General features: G+C 59.2%; 1 long non-coding RNA gene across 13 annotated transcripts in view; it reads right to left on the bottom strand.

Annotated features, from left to right (window-relative positions):
• Window positions 1–760: 760 nt before the first annotated feature.
• The window catches only part of LOC113200265 (uncharacterized), a 48,061-nt gene continuing 34,376 nt past the window's right edge, over window positions 761–14,445 (bottom strand). Inside the window, exons 4-9 of one of the 13 annotated variants that reach the window (XR_013343508.1) lie at window positions 14,275–14,310; window positions 14,136–14,159; window positions 10,799–13,689; window positions 4,108–10,661; window positions 3,112–3,168; window positions 761–1,026 (exon numbers count right to left, since the gene is read on the bottom strand). This is a non-coding gene — a long non-coding RNA (uncharacterized LOC113200265). Of the gene's footprint in view, window positions 1,027–1,645; window positions 1,954–3,111; window positions 3,169–4,107; window positions 10,662–10,798; window positions 14,311–14,445 lie in introns of all 13 variants that reach the window. The other 12 variants (XR_013343510.1, XR_013343509.1, XR_013343511.1 and 9 more) reach the window with 12 other exon arrangements.

The raw sequence follows: 14,445 nt of genomic DNA, 5'->3' as shown, positions 1-14,445 counted from the left end.
GAGCCTGGGCTCCAGGGCCACCAGCTCTGCCGCGGGGGCCCTGCTTTCAGTGTTCTCCATCCTGGCGTGCTGCCCGGCTCCCCCAGGCCTCAGCGTGCCTTGTGTGACAGAGACCCCAGGAGCCCAGGGTCACGCAGGACGAGCAGTGGGAAGAGCCTGGGGCCACGCCATCCAAGAGCAGCAGGACAGTCCTTAGGCCAGGGCAGAAGCTCGTTAGGGCTACAGAACACTGCCCAGAAAGTCCAGAGCTCCCAGGACCCCCTCCTCACCCAGGCCCAGCTTCCTTGTGGCCATTGTGCCCCTAGGTGGGAACCAGTGGGTGGGTGCCGCTGACTGAAGCCCAGAGTCCCGAAGGGCCTGTTCTGTGCACAGGACAGGTGTGTGATGGCGGGTTCCCAGCACCACAGGAGCATGTAGCTTCCCTGTCCTCAGGCTGCACCTGTCCATTCCCCCTCCTAGGCCCTGGCCCTACCTATCTTTTACTGTCCCCTCGGTAGCCTTCTGTGGATCATAGAATGAGACTCAAACGGCTTTTTTTTCACATTGGCTTCTTGCACTGGGGACCACGCACTTAGGGACCCCAGGCCGCTTATGGTTGAGAACTAACTTCTTCTCAGCCCTAAACAGCATGCCCCACCCACATGGACGTCCCCCTGTGTGTCTCTCCTCTCGCCCACGAAAGGCATCCGGGCTGCTTCCTCATTTGGGTGATGATGAATAAAGCCACCACAAACATTCGTGCTCAGGTTTGGGTGTGAATATTAGTTTTCTCACTAGTCTAATTTTATTTCAAATTTATGATCAAGTCATCTCAAGATGATTTTGATCTGCAAGACAACTCCCCTTGGTTCCTTCGAAGATCTTCTTGGGTCCGAGCTGACCGGCCCAGCGTGCCGTGCCCATGTACCCTGCTGCGCTGCTGCTGTTCCCCGTGTGGACAGTCGGGTCCATTTCCAGACTCTTTCTCCCGGTTGACCTACATCTCCAGCTCTGCACTGTGGCCCAGCAGTTCCCACCGTCGCAGGCCTAGAACACAGCATTTACTGTTTTAACTGCCTTCTGTTTTCAACACCCTAGTAAAACTGGCCTGACTTCTTTAACCCCCCACCCACCTACTCCTGGCTCAGACCCTGCTTGTCGTGAGCCCACCTGAACCTGAGATTCGGAGCAGGGCTGACCCTGCGTCGTCACCCATTGGAGCAGTCTTTGGGGTTTTAAACATTGTCATTGAAGCAGATCCTACACTTCCGAGTTCCCCCTGTGACCGGCACTGAGCCCGCTGCAGCTGAGGGGCTCTGGCTTCAAGAGGGGCCTATGGGGGCTCCCGCCTGGTCCCTGCAGAGCCGTCGGCCTGGCACTCTGCTTGGGGCCTCTCTTGGCCGGCCACCATTGCCAAGGCACACAGCTGCCACTTGCCCTGGCTGGGCTCCCCTCCTGAGATCCCTCCTGTCCCCTTCCTATCAGCTGACTGGGACTCTTGTGGCCGTGCCCTGCTGGGCTGGGCTGGACGAGTCCTGACTACAAGGTCCTGCTCAGGCCTTCTTCCCTCCTCCCGTTCCCAGTTTCAGTCTCAGCATCCCTCCACAGTTAGGCCTAATGAGGCACTGACCACTGCCTAGACCTCAGGCGGGAGGCGGAAACCCACCTCTTCATGTCCAGGGTCCGGTCAACAGTGGGGCTGTGGGCAGGAGGGAGAGGCTGCCGGGCCTTCACACAGGCCTCCCCTGCAGGCCCAGGTCTCCTGGCTGCAGCCTCCTCACCGGGAAGGTCTGCCCAGGTCCTGCCCGGCAGGTCCCCTCTTCTGCCCCCACAAGGAGCCTGGCTATTGGTGGCAGCACCCTCAGAGCAGCTGGACCCCACAGAAGTGGTAGATGTACTGGGGCCATCCTCCTGGACACACCCCAGCCTCACCTGGCCAGGAGGAAGCCGAGGTGGGGGCAGCATGTTGGGTTCCTTGAGGATGGAACAGCCCAGCTCCAGGGCCACCATTGAGGTTGCTGTGTCCTGGGGACCCTGGTTCTGGGGACCCCAGCCCTCCCACACATTAGGGAAAACCAGCTGTTTCCTGTTTGTGTTCTTTCCCTGCGCCACAGCTGAGGGTCCCCGAGCACCCCGCGAGACGGTCACTCCCTGACCTGCAGGCCCTGCTGTTCTGAGAAGAGATTTAATCACTTTGTTTTCTTGGTTTAGGTTTTGCTTTTTAATAAAAAAATGACCCTGTTCTGCTGCAGCCCGGGGCCCTGTGACGCTGCCTGCATGACAGGCGTCACTTCTCCAAGCTCTGCTCCAGCCGGCAGTGCTGAGCCAGGAGCTCCCAGGGCAGGGTGGTGGCCTGGGGACGGAGGCCTGCCCGCTGCCAGGACAGGGCGCTGCTGTGGGGGAGCCAGGGAGAAGCCAGGGGCTGCCCTCCGCCCTGTCGCTGGGGTTCCAGCCACACCCTGGCCCCTCCAGCCTGGGGCAGCCCTGGGGAGCAGGCTCTGAATGCCCGGCCAGGCCCAGGGGTCCTGGCAGGGGAAGGGGAAGGGGTGCAGGGCTGGAGGGGTGGGGCCACCTGACTTCCAGTCGGCCCCTGTCACGTCCCCCACTTCCCTTCCTCTACCAGGAGCGGGAGCCCAGGGAAGATGGACAGACCCCACCCCTGCTTCTTGGCTGATGTCCCTTCTTGGCTGGAGCTCCAGGGCCCCAGGGTCCTGGCTCGGGTCTGGAGGGCAGCTGGACCAGGGGTCTTCCGCCTCTTACTCAAGGACCCCCTGGTTCTCCCCTCCTGGGGCTCGAGAATCTGCCACGTCACGGGGGGGCCTGGGTAACAGTGGGCTCCCCTCCTCCAGGGTGCATTGAAGGGTTTCGGGGCCCAGTGGCACCCAGGAGAGTCACAGCCTCACTCTCAGAGCTCCAAGAGCCCTGCCCACAGCACTCCCTGCAGTCACCCAGGGCCAGAGGCAGAGAGCAGGAGAGGGGCTGTGGCAGGAGTGCGCGGGGCTGGAGCCACCGGGCTGGGGGCTCCTCTGGAGAGGGTGAGGGAGGGCCGGGAGGAGGATGGGCGCACAGGGGAGGGAGGGGCTTCCAGGGAGAGGAAAAGAATGGGGTCAAGGGGTTGGCTGGATGAGTCACCTGGTGTCAAGAGGTTGGTTGGGGCTCCAGTGCCAGCCTCTCTCCTCCCACGCCGTTCTGTTGTGGGAGAAGAGCACGTTATCACTGCCTTGGTAGCCGGCTTCCAAACCGCCCCAGGAGCCTCGCAGCACCCCCTCCAGATGCACCCCCTTGTGCAGCCTCCCCCAGTTATGAAGACCAACTGTGTCCCCAGTGGTGGTGGGTGACTTCTGAGTCGGGGGCAGAAGGACCGTGTCCTCTTCTTTCCGTCTCCCGCTCACACGCTCTGGAGGAAGCCAGCTGCTACGCACGGGGGTGCCCCAGGGGCCCTGTGCAGAGGCTCAGGGGAGGAACCCAGCCTCTTGCCCACAGGGGCACCACATGCCAGGGGGGTGCGAGCCACCTTGGAAGGAGCTGTACCAGTCCAGGGGGGGCTTCTGTGGCTGTGGCCCTGGCTGAGAGCTTGACGGCAGCCCCTGGGGAGACCCTGGGCAACCACAACCCAGCAAAGTGGCTCCTGCATCCCCGACCCCAGAGGCTGAGGTCACGAACGCTTAGCTCCAAGTCTTTATTGGGTGACATTTTGGGGTAATCCAGTATGTGGTGACAGGTAACTAAGACAGTCTCTGGCAGGTATGAAATAGAAACTTCTAGAAGTGGGGGAGGGGCAGTGGGAGAAAGACATGCGCACTGGAGCAGAGCAGGGTGACGAAGCTGAGGGGCCGACCTCTGCAGGCCTGCCCTGAGTCTGCTTGGCTCGGCCTCTGCCGCTGTGTGTGCTGGCCAGGTCCACCCCTCCCATGCAGCAGAGCTGGTGTGTGACAGAGGCAGACAGCCAACAACCACACAGGGACAAGCCGTGTGCCTCGGGGACAGCAAGCAGGGTGTCAGAGAGGGCTTGGCTTGAAGCCTGGGCCCACGAGACCACTAGGGTAGCCCACAGAGAGTCCCGAGGGGCTGAGTCCCCAGAGGGGGACTGGAGAAGCCCAGTGGAACACAGCTCAAAGGGGCTCCTACCTGGCAGCTGGCACTTGCTCAGTCCTGCTGTGCACCTGTATGTTGGCCCCTCAACATCCGGGCCCAGTTGTCCTCAGGCCAGGCTGGATGCTCTAGGCAGAAATATACCCACCTGGGCCTTTCCATTTGGCCGCACTTCCTGGATGGCTTGCAGGGAAGGGGCACCCACCAATCCACCCATGTAGCTACCCACCCATTTATTCATCTATTTACCCATCCATCACCCACTTACCCATCCATCCATCCATCCATCCACCCATCCATCCATCCATCCGTCCATCCATCCATCCATCCATCCAGGTATCTACTCACCACCATCTACCCGTCCACCCGTACATCCTTCCACACATCCCCACCACACACACACACACACACACACACTCATCATCCACTCATCTACATATCTTTCACACACACACACACACACACACACACACACACATCATCCACTCATCTACATATCTTTCACTCCCCTACCAAGCACCCAGGTGGATATCTGGGGGGACGTGTCCAGGCAGGAGCAGTAGGTGTGAAGCCCCATAGGCAGTAGTGTGAGTCTCTGGGGAAGGAGGCTGCAAGCAGGGGTGGTTTGCAGGCATGTCTGAGAGGCCCAGGGGAGCTGCCCAGGAAGGTCCCACAAGCCTGAGAAAGGTGGCACTGGGCCAGTGGGGAGCCTGGCTTAGGCGATAGGATCCCGTGTGGCTGTGTGAGCAGACCAAGAGGGGCCAGGGCCAAAGTCAGGAGATGAGGGGTCCCTGGCCCAGCAGGAAAGCCACTGTGGCCAGGTGGGAGGGAAGAAGACAAGCGGTCAGATCAGGATGGGGTGGAGGAGCTGAGCAGCTGCAAGGATTCAAGACCACCGCCCTGGTCTGCAGAGCAACTGGAGGCCTGGCCAGGCCAAGGAGAGGGGCACGTGGGGCTCAGGGCGGGCCTGCATCCTGCAAAGGGCTCAGAGGGTCTGGCTCTGCCCTCCCCAGGCAGCCGCACCCCTTCCTCCTTCCTAGGGCCAGCCTCTTGGGCATCACAGGGCTCTCTGGGCCTCTGGGGCAGTCCCCTAATCAGCCGCACCACCAAGGGCTGACCAGATCCCAGACTCCTGGCCATGCTGTGCCTCAGAGCAGAGGCACAAGGGAGCCTGGGCAGAGGACAGTGGGGCCAGAGGCAGGGGGCCGCAGAGATGGCTTGGGCTAAGCCAGGGTGGGGAATTCTCAGGTGGAATTTGGGGGACTGGATGCACGAGCCCAAAGGCTTTTTGACTCCGCAGCTTCAGTGAGGCCGGGAACAAGTCACCTTTCTCCCTGAGCCAGGAATGACCCAGGTGTGGCTTCCATTCTGGTATCCAGAAAACAGCTGATTTTAGAAGCTCAAGATTTCCCAGGGAAAGTGCTGTGCAGAGGAGGGAGCAGGGCACAGTCCAGGGCAGCTTGGGGACTCAGGCCCAAGCCCATACTGCCCCTTCACCCAGGGCCCTTCCCCCTGATCCCAGGCTCAGGCTGGGCCTGCAGGAAAGAGTCTGCCAAGGAGTGGCCAGTCCCCTGCCGACAGCCGACAGCCAGGTTACTATAGCACCAGTGACTGGACCTCAAGGTTCTGGAGAGCTGGTGGGCTAATCCGGGCACTAATCCTAGCAACACGTTGGGTCTAAGCCACATCAGGGCTGAGAGACACTGAGCAGGCTCTGGAGACCCTGCCGCCTGGGGGCTGGACCTCTAGGGCTAGGCGGGTCTGCATCCTGGCATTGCATGGAGGTGGTCCGAGGAGTAAACCCTGCACTTTACCACCTGGAGACTGTACCACCTGGAGACTGCCTGGGGTCTCTGTGGCTGTGCTCAGCTGGCAGTTGTCAGGATTAGGGGAGATAATCAGGTGAGGGAGGCCTTACCCTGCAGGCTGACTCCCTGCTGTGAGCAGGCAGAGACCTGGGGGCTTTGGGGGTGGGCTTGGGAACCTTGGTACACTCACTGGGGGGCCCATGCGGGGGTCGGGTGGCCTCAAAGACCCCAAAGTGGGCCATTGGAACCCTGAGCAAAGACAGAGCTGCCCCCAGCTCCCTGCATCTTGCACGAGGGCCCCAGCACCCCATCAGACGAGGCGGGAACTTGGGTGGAGCAGGGTGGAGGTGCGGCAGGGTCCAAGCCAAGCCCCATTGTTTAGAAAAGAAGGAACTGACTTCAGCTCCGGGAGCAGGGCCTCCCACCCCCACCTGGACTTCCTGCTCCCTAACCCTGCCAGAGCGGACTTTGTCACCTTATTTGGGGATTGAGAGGCCATGCTGCCTTGTGGCCTGGAGGTCACAGCGTGGAACTACAGACACAGGGTGGAGGGTACTGCAGCTATTCATCATGACCAGAGCTTAGCCAAAAAAGGTGTCATGAAAAGACCTACTTGCTCCTTCATCATCCAGCTGTCCAACTGCCTTTCCATGTCCTCCCCACCCTCCACCAACACCCACTCCTATGTCCACTAGTACCCACACAGCTGCCCCAAACACCCCTCCACCCCTCTTTCATCCATCCGTCCATCTCTCCCTTCATCCATCCGTCTCTCCCTCCCTCCCTTATCCACCTTCATCCATGCCACCCTCAACCCATCCATCCATCCACCCATCCACCTTCTCCACCAGGCTCCCTCTCGGGGTGCTCTCTGTGCACCTTCTTGAATGCCGTCACCCTCACCCCTCATCTACTCTTCTGTAGTTCTAGTCGCCTCTATCCACCCATTTCCCGACTCACTCATCTGCTTTATCAAGATCCATTCTTCTATCCACCTGACTACTCACGCCATCTACTTGCCCTTCCATAGACTTATTGATCTATCACTCACCCATCCTTCCATCTATCATCAACTAATTGACTCATCCAGCCCTCTACTTTTCTATTTCCCTAGCACTCTAACTATCCACCCATCCAGCTGACATTTTTATGTTCATCTACCCATCCACCACATATCCACCCATGCACCATTACCTAACCATATCCATCCACCCAGCAAACTACTCATTCATTCACACTTCTAGTCTACTTTTCAGTTGTTCACTACTATGTTTATCTACCTATCTACTACCCTCTTACCTCCCCACCCACCCACCATCCATGCCATGTTCACCCATCTCCCATCCATCATCCATTCATCCGTCTACCTACCACCATTTCCGATACAATTTTGTAACTTCCCAATTTGATAACTGGAAGTCCATTGCTAAGAAAACTTCAGTAAGTCCCTTTGCCGTGAAATGCAATGCTGCCTTTATTTCCCTCCTGCATCTATGACTTGTAGATTCTGAGCCATTAGCAGTCATGTCTGAGACCAGGATCAGGACATAAGGACTGTCCCTGTGGGACTTTCTGTTTTCCATACTGGAGATGACGCCAGCACACAGGCACTCCAAGGGGCTGAGCCCAGTGACAGCATGTGGCAAAGGGTCTCTTAGGCTCTGCAAGGCCTGGAAAAGTACGATAAAGGTTGTCTCTGGGGCTGGGGACATAGCTCAGTTGGTAGAGTGCTTGCCTTGCATGCACAAGACCCTGGGTTCAATCCCCAGTACCACAAAAAAGAAAAAAAAAAAAAGGTCGTCTCTGTAAAATGGGTTCCCAAGATTGTCCTGAGGGCTGCTGCAGAGCAAGACTGCGGGATACGCTTGATGGCTTCCTGGAGGTGAAGGCCTCTCCTCCCCCGACCTGATCTAAGGACCTCCGAGGTGAAGCGACACCCTTCAGTCCCAAGCAGCATCTGTACAATAGCTCATGTGGGGGTTGTTCTGCGGACAAGAGGAGCAATCCAGGTGAGGGGGCAGAGGAGAGAGAGGTGCTGAGATTTGGGGAAACCGGAAGGGAGTCTGGCATGGCTAACTAATGCTGGAATGGACACAAAGGTGGCAGGAGGTGAGTGCTGGGGCACCAGTCCTAGTTCCATGGCAGCCCCCCTCTGGGCCCAAAGAGGGCTTCTCTGGTGAGAGGTGTTGAACAGCATCAGAACTTGCTCCCTAGGGCCCCCAGTGGCCCTGAGCCTGGAAGGGTGAGCAGCTTGCACTCCTGGATCTGGCCTGAGCCCCTCTCTTGGACCTCAGCCTCCTCAGCCTCTCAGGTCATCCTAACCCAGCTACCCTGGCCACCTTGAGTCTGCAGGGCACCACCCTCTAGCTTCTTCTCCTTCCAGCCTCTGACCTCCATGACAGCCCAGAGACCTAACCCAGAGGGAGGGGTCCCCTAGGACTCACTTGTTACTGACCCCCAGAAGTTCTCGGCCCAAACTCCCACTCAGTGGCCACTGGGCATCCAGAAGTAAAAGAGCCCTTTGAAATGGACCTCTAGCCGATGGCTACATGTTCCCCAAAACCTGAACCCAGGGAGCTCAGCCAAGCGCATGGGCCTGGGCAGCTGGCTGGGGCTGGGCACTCACCTTTGGGGCTTTGAACCCCAGGAAGGGCTGTCCTTTGCAGGCCCGCTGTGGACATGTGGGGTGAGAGCCCCCATGGGCACAGGGCACATGCTGCCAGAGAAGGCCACGGTGGCTGGGGGAAGTGTCATCAAAGAGCTGCAGGCTCATGGATGAGGGGACCCCGGGCAGGGTGCACCGGGGGGTTGCTTGTTAGGCTGGAGGGGGTGGGAGAGCAGGGGAGGGAATGGGGGCCCAGGGCCTCCCCGAGTTCCTTTCTCCTGGGGCTCTGCCCCGTGATGAGGTAACAGCCCGGGCCTTCCTGCTGGAGCCTGCGCAGCCAGGGCTGGAAGCTGGGTCCTGGGCTCTGGCAGCAGCTTCTGCCAGCAAAGAGAGGCGGGAGCCTGTGGGGAGCCCTCCCTGGCACAGCCCTCCCTACTCAGGTCCCTTCTCTTCTCCCCATTAGCATCTGCGTCCCAGCTTGGTCTAGAGCTGCCCAGAGCCTACACAAGTGCCCTGACCTCCTGCGGCCCTGGTCTGGACCAGTCCGGCTAGGGTGGAGGGAGCCTTGATGGCCGGCAGCAGTCAGGTCAGCACCTGCCCCGGCCAGCACTGTCTCCATCCTCCTGGGCACGTTCCTGAGGCCGCCCTCTCAGTGGGGCACCCGTGAAGACAAGTGTGCACCCTTCCCTGCCCCAGCAATGTGGGTGGCCACGGGCAGGGAGGGGAGGGTCTGTGACCCCAGCCCGTCTGAGTCCTCCTAGGCTCCCCTGAAAGTAGGGAGCTCCAGGATGGTCAGACTCCATTCGTCCCGAGCCAGCGCGAGTGTTTTTATTATCGTCACTGAAGCCCGTGCGTAGTGAATTAATTTCCTGATGTAGTAAACATTTTGGAAAGCCAAGATCCTCTCCTTCCTGTCTCCGTGCCAGCAAAATTCCCCAAGCCAAGACTGTCTTTCGCAGAGCACGAGAGGCCATCCTCCTGGATGTGACATTCCTGGGACTCGAAGACCCTCTTAGCCCCTAGAGCCTCCCCAGGGTCCAGAAAGTCCCCTTCAGGGGGGTCCCCCTGGGGGTGTGCAGGGCATCCCCCGTGGCTGGCAGGGCTTTCTGTGGGCGGTGCTCCCGGGGTGCAGAGCTGTCAGAGCTGGGTGAGCAGGGCAGGAAGTCCTGGGTTCCGATGCCAACCTGTTTTCTTGAAATGGAGTGTCCCAGACTAAGGAGGACCATCTCTAGGGGAGGACCCCAAGGCCAGTGGGGACATTTGTCCTCTGACTCTTGACTTTTGGGGGAGTTCATTTGGCCAGGCTTCTTCTGGTGGGAGAAACAGTTCTGGGGATGGGCAGGCTCAAGGTACAGCTGGGTGGCTCTAAAGGCAGGCCTTGTGGCCCATCCTTGGGCCCATCCCTGCATATCCACTGACCACTGCAAGGCTCCTCCAATCCCAGGGGTCTCTGGGAAGGAATCCTCCACATTCGGAAGCCCGGGCTCTGTCTGGGATGGTATTTCTCTGGCTCAGGGGTGCCCGCCTTGGAGCAGCCCCAGGGTCCCAGGACCTCTGAGGAATATGGAGATGCGTCCCCATCCTCTGTGGCTATGTGGGATGACATGCAGATCCTGCCACCACTGTCCTACTGTATTCTCCAAAGGACGTTGGGAGGTGGGGCAGGTGAAGAGGAAGCAGGCCAAGAGAGGCCAAGGGATGACCGGGAGGGACAGTGTGAGGGGTGGACCCAGCAGCCTGCCCTCACCAGGCTCCTCTGCCTGTGGAAGGGGATCCTCTGCCTCAGCCAAGCGTGTCTGCAAGCATGAGTGGTGCATGTGCATGGTGCCTGTGGGGTGTACACCCTGCACACATGAGCTTGCACACATATGCACTTCAACCGTACGTGTGTGCAAAGTTACATGCAAGTGTGTGTGTGTGTGTGTTCAGGCAAGTGTTGCACATGTGTGCACGTGTGTGTGCCCTTGGTCATGGAGTGGTTTCCGTGCCCCCCGCCGCACACTGTCCATGTTGCTGCCTTTTTTCCTGTTCGTGTTTGGCATTTTTTGCTGCTGAGTTGGGGGGCCGTGGTTTTGGGGCGGCTGGGCAGTGGGGGAGGGGTTGTTTATGCCAGTCGTCCATCCAGGCTACACATTCTTGTGGTTGTCTCTTTAACTTGGTAAAAATTTGGGAAATTTCTAAATAAAACAAAACAAAGGAAAAACATTTTCAAAAGGATTTCAAAATCCATGCTGCCGCTTCCCCAGGAACCAGAGCCGAGGGCCTGGAGACGCCCCTTGGGGGCGGAGCGAGGGTTCCTAACGACAACACCTACCCAAGGCCCTGTTCTCTGCTGAGCTCCCTGCGGGAAGAAGCATCCAAGTCATGGGAGGTCCTGGCAGGCCTGGATCCGGGAGGTCAGCCCTGGCTCCAAGATGCCAGCCCTGTCTGTGGCAGGAGTCCCTGACGCCAGGCCTGAGGGCCAGTCTGGGCATCTGTGGGTTCCGATTGCCAGGTAAGAGGGTGGCCTGGGTGGGGCTCCAGGGAGCTGGGTCAGGCAGCTGCCAGGGAGGCCTGGGAGTGAGTGAGGGGGAAAGGGGTGTTTGTGGGCGGGCACCAGGGGTCAGCTGTGCGGGCCTAGTGAGGGCGGGTCTTGGGCGGTCTTCCAGTCTGGCTGGGGCTGACCAGAGAAGGCTCTGAAAGGGTCAGTGTGGCCTGGGAGGTGCACTGGTCCAGGGTGTGGTGTAGGACAGGGCCTGCGCACAGAGCTGTGGGGTGGGAGAGGGGTCCTCTGAGGGATGGGAGGGCTCACGTGGAGAGGGAGGTGAGGTGGGTCTGGCCTCCCTCGGGCAATGGGACATCCCACAGAGGACCCAGGGGCCTGGCCCCTTCCTGCCTGACCACTCCTGTAAAGGGCTGGTGTGCAGATGGCCCCCGGGAGGCCTGTCCTGCAGCCCGAGCTCTGTCCCCGGGAGCAGGAAAGGTCCCTGGGAAACACTGCCTCTGGCCTTGGATTCTCACCCCATGCCAGGTGCACGGGGGCTCCAGATCCTTCCTGTCCTGTCAGGGGGTCATGTGACAGTGGGATGAGAGGCTGGCCTCCACGTGACCCTGGGGACCCCTGATTGGGGATGAGCTCTAGTGTGGTCTCTGGGTCTGGGCAAGTCTGGGTGGACTGCTTGGTGCAGGGGGTTCTCTGGGGGCGGAGGGGTGAGGTGGCCCTAAGTGTGGCCGCTTCCTGTCCATAATGGAGCAGCCCCTCGCCTTCTCTTCCTGACCAAACGGTCCTGGGCTGGCTTGGTGGCCTCAGGGCCTTCACACTGACTTATGAGCCACATGGGGTCCTGCTTCCAGGGGTCCAGAGCAGCAGTGTCTGTGGGAGCTGGGGCAGGGCATGGAGTGGACAGCATGTTGGAAGGACTCCTGGGGACTCCAGGCCTCCTGGGCTTGTCCATGTGGCTCCTGCCTCAGCCTCCGAGGCCACATGGCAGTGTGTCCTCTGCTATGGTCTCCCACTCCTAAGGACCCGCCCAGAAACCCCAGCACCATCTCCCCACCTCCGACCCTTCACTCTGCCACGTCCACACAGACCTCTCCTCCTCACAGGGTGGGGGTCAGCTCCCTGGGCCTGTTCACCTGGCCCTGCCAGCCATCTGGCTCCCTTCAGAGCAGAGCTCCCCGGGAGGAGGCCTCTCCTGTCCTCTCCAAACCCACATCAGATGGCTCTAGCCTCCCCAGGGTAGTTCTCTGGGGTCCCTGGAGTCCGTGAGGTGGCCCCGTCATGGCCCCTGGCTTCACGGCACCTACCCAGACACTCGCCGCTCCCTGGACAGTCCCTGCCAGGGCGGGTGGGTGACTCCCAGGCTGACCCGGTGGTCAGTCCCTCCCCTGACCTCTTCCCAGGTGCCCAGTTATCTCCTGAGCCCTCCTAGGTGTCAGTGTCTGCACCTGCCCTGCCCCCACGCCACGCCATCTCCCTTCAGCAGACCGCCACGATTTGACACTGGGCCCAGATCCCAGGGCATTTCCCTTTAGATCAAATGTCCTGATTTTTAAAATTATTTTTATTTGGCTTCATTACAGTGAGTTTTAGTGGTGAAGTAGAGGAGGAGAATTTAGAGCTTCAAGTGGACGTGGGGCCAAGTGGTTTCTGATCTGCGGACCTCGGGGCACGAACCTTCCCCGTAGAGGGTCGGAGCGTGGCCTGGGGTCCCTGCTTGATGGCTCACCCGGGCCTTCAGGAGCAGCCATGGACTATTCATAAAGGGCCCAGGGCGCTAGTGGACAATGGCCACCTGCCCACCACTTGCCTGGGGAGACCAGGAGGCGAGATTGGGTCTTTATCACCAAATGGAACCTCGCAGAGGCACGTGGCCCAGGCACTCCTGGTGCACAGTCTCCACTTTTAAACAACGGACGAGAGCATTTCAAAGACACCAAGGATTTCCCAGAGCACGGCAGAATAAACAACTTTCCCATCTGTTAAACAATGATAAGCTTTTCTAACTACACACAGTGAGTGTTCTGGTCAGGGCCAAGTTTCTGCATAGTAGTCCAGAAGTGGATTAAGAAACAAATGGATTTACTACTTTGTTATTGTGGTAAAACAGACAGGACATGAAACTTGCCATCATTAGGTTTCCAAGCTCACTCCAAGACTGCGCGGCTGTCACCCGCTCCAGAGCGTCACATCTCCCAGACTGGAAACCTTCAACACCGACTCCCCGTCCTCCAGCCCCTGATCCCGGAGAAGGGCGCCAAGGACCCTCGATGCCACATGCATGGCTGCTCCTCCCCTGCCTTCCTGCTGCCCCCCCCACTCATACCTGCCCCTAGGTTCGGCCCTCCCCCTCCTGGTGAGCTCCTTGGGCTGCCCATGACCCAGGCAAGTACACTCCCGGCTCCCCGGCTGCAGGCTCAGATCTGGGTCAGCGGCCTGAATCTGTACCCAGACGCTGCTCCGAGTCAGCTGCAGAACACGCCTGCCTCTCCCTCGGCCCCAAACCAGTCGGCATCTCTCCTGCCCCCGGATTCCTGGGCTCAGGGGACCCACCACCCTGGTCAGCACGCCTGCAGTACCTCGGCTGCCAAGGGGGACTGAAGTGAAACCAGGGCCCTGGAGACCCGTGTTCCACCCAGGAGAGACAAGAGACGAACAGCAGTGTGGACACCACCTCTTTCATGCTGGGGGACTCAAGTCAGGCCGTCCTGGTCACCCACATGGACCTGTGTGAGGGGAGCCAGAGGCTCACAGTCTGCCCAGTGTGCTCCCTTCTGCCCTGCAAGGCAGGCTGGACCAGCTCTCCTCACTTCCACCAGCACAGAGCAGAACCCAAAAGTGAGGCTTGCCAGAGCGGGCACAAGCCACACGATGACATCCTGGACAGTGGTGGGTGGCATATATGAAATCCACATCACCCTGTGACGTCACAGTCACCACAGTAGCTCAAGGTGTGATGTGCACACTCGCCCGATGCTGGTGGGCATGAACACAGCCGCTGTGGAGCCAGTCCTGAAAGTGTGGCATGTGTCGTCACACGGTGTATGATCCTGGGAAACGAACACCCCCACTGCTGGCTTAAGGGTTCATTCCACGCACTTTTAATTGTTATTTAGAGTCTACTCCTTTTACTTTTAAAACAGAGAAGTTTGCTGAGCTCGGTGGCACATACCTGTAATTCCAGTGACGAGGGAGCCTGAGGAAGGAGGATCTCAAGTTCAAGGCCAGCTTCAGGAACTTAGCGAGACTCTGTCTCAAAATAAAAAACTAAAAAAAGAGCCTGGGATGTGGCTCAGTGGTAGAGCACTTACCTGGCATGCACAAGGCCCTGGTTTCCATCCCCAGCTCTGCCAAAAAAAAAAAAAAAAAAAAAAAAAGGCATTCTGTGGATGGCAGCAGATACACCTTGTCCCTGAGCACACAGAACCCACTACTGCTGTCACAGTGGGAGGCCCCTGGAGTGACAGGCTGGACACAAAGCC

The sequence above is a fragment of the Urocitellus parryii genome, chromosome 4, assembly GCF_045843805.1.
Source record: "Urocitellus parryii isolate mUroPar1 chromosome 4, mUroPar1.hap1, whole genome shotgun sequence".
Taxonomy (NCBI): Eukaryota; Metazoa; Chordata; class Mammalia; order Rodentia; family Sciuridae; genus Urocitellus; species Urocitellus parryii.
Note: the sequence above shows the minus strand (reverse complement) of the source record. Positions and strands in the feature narration are given on the sequence as shown.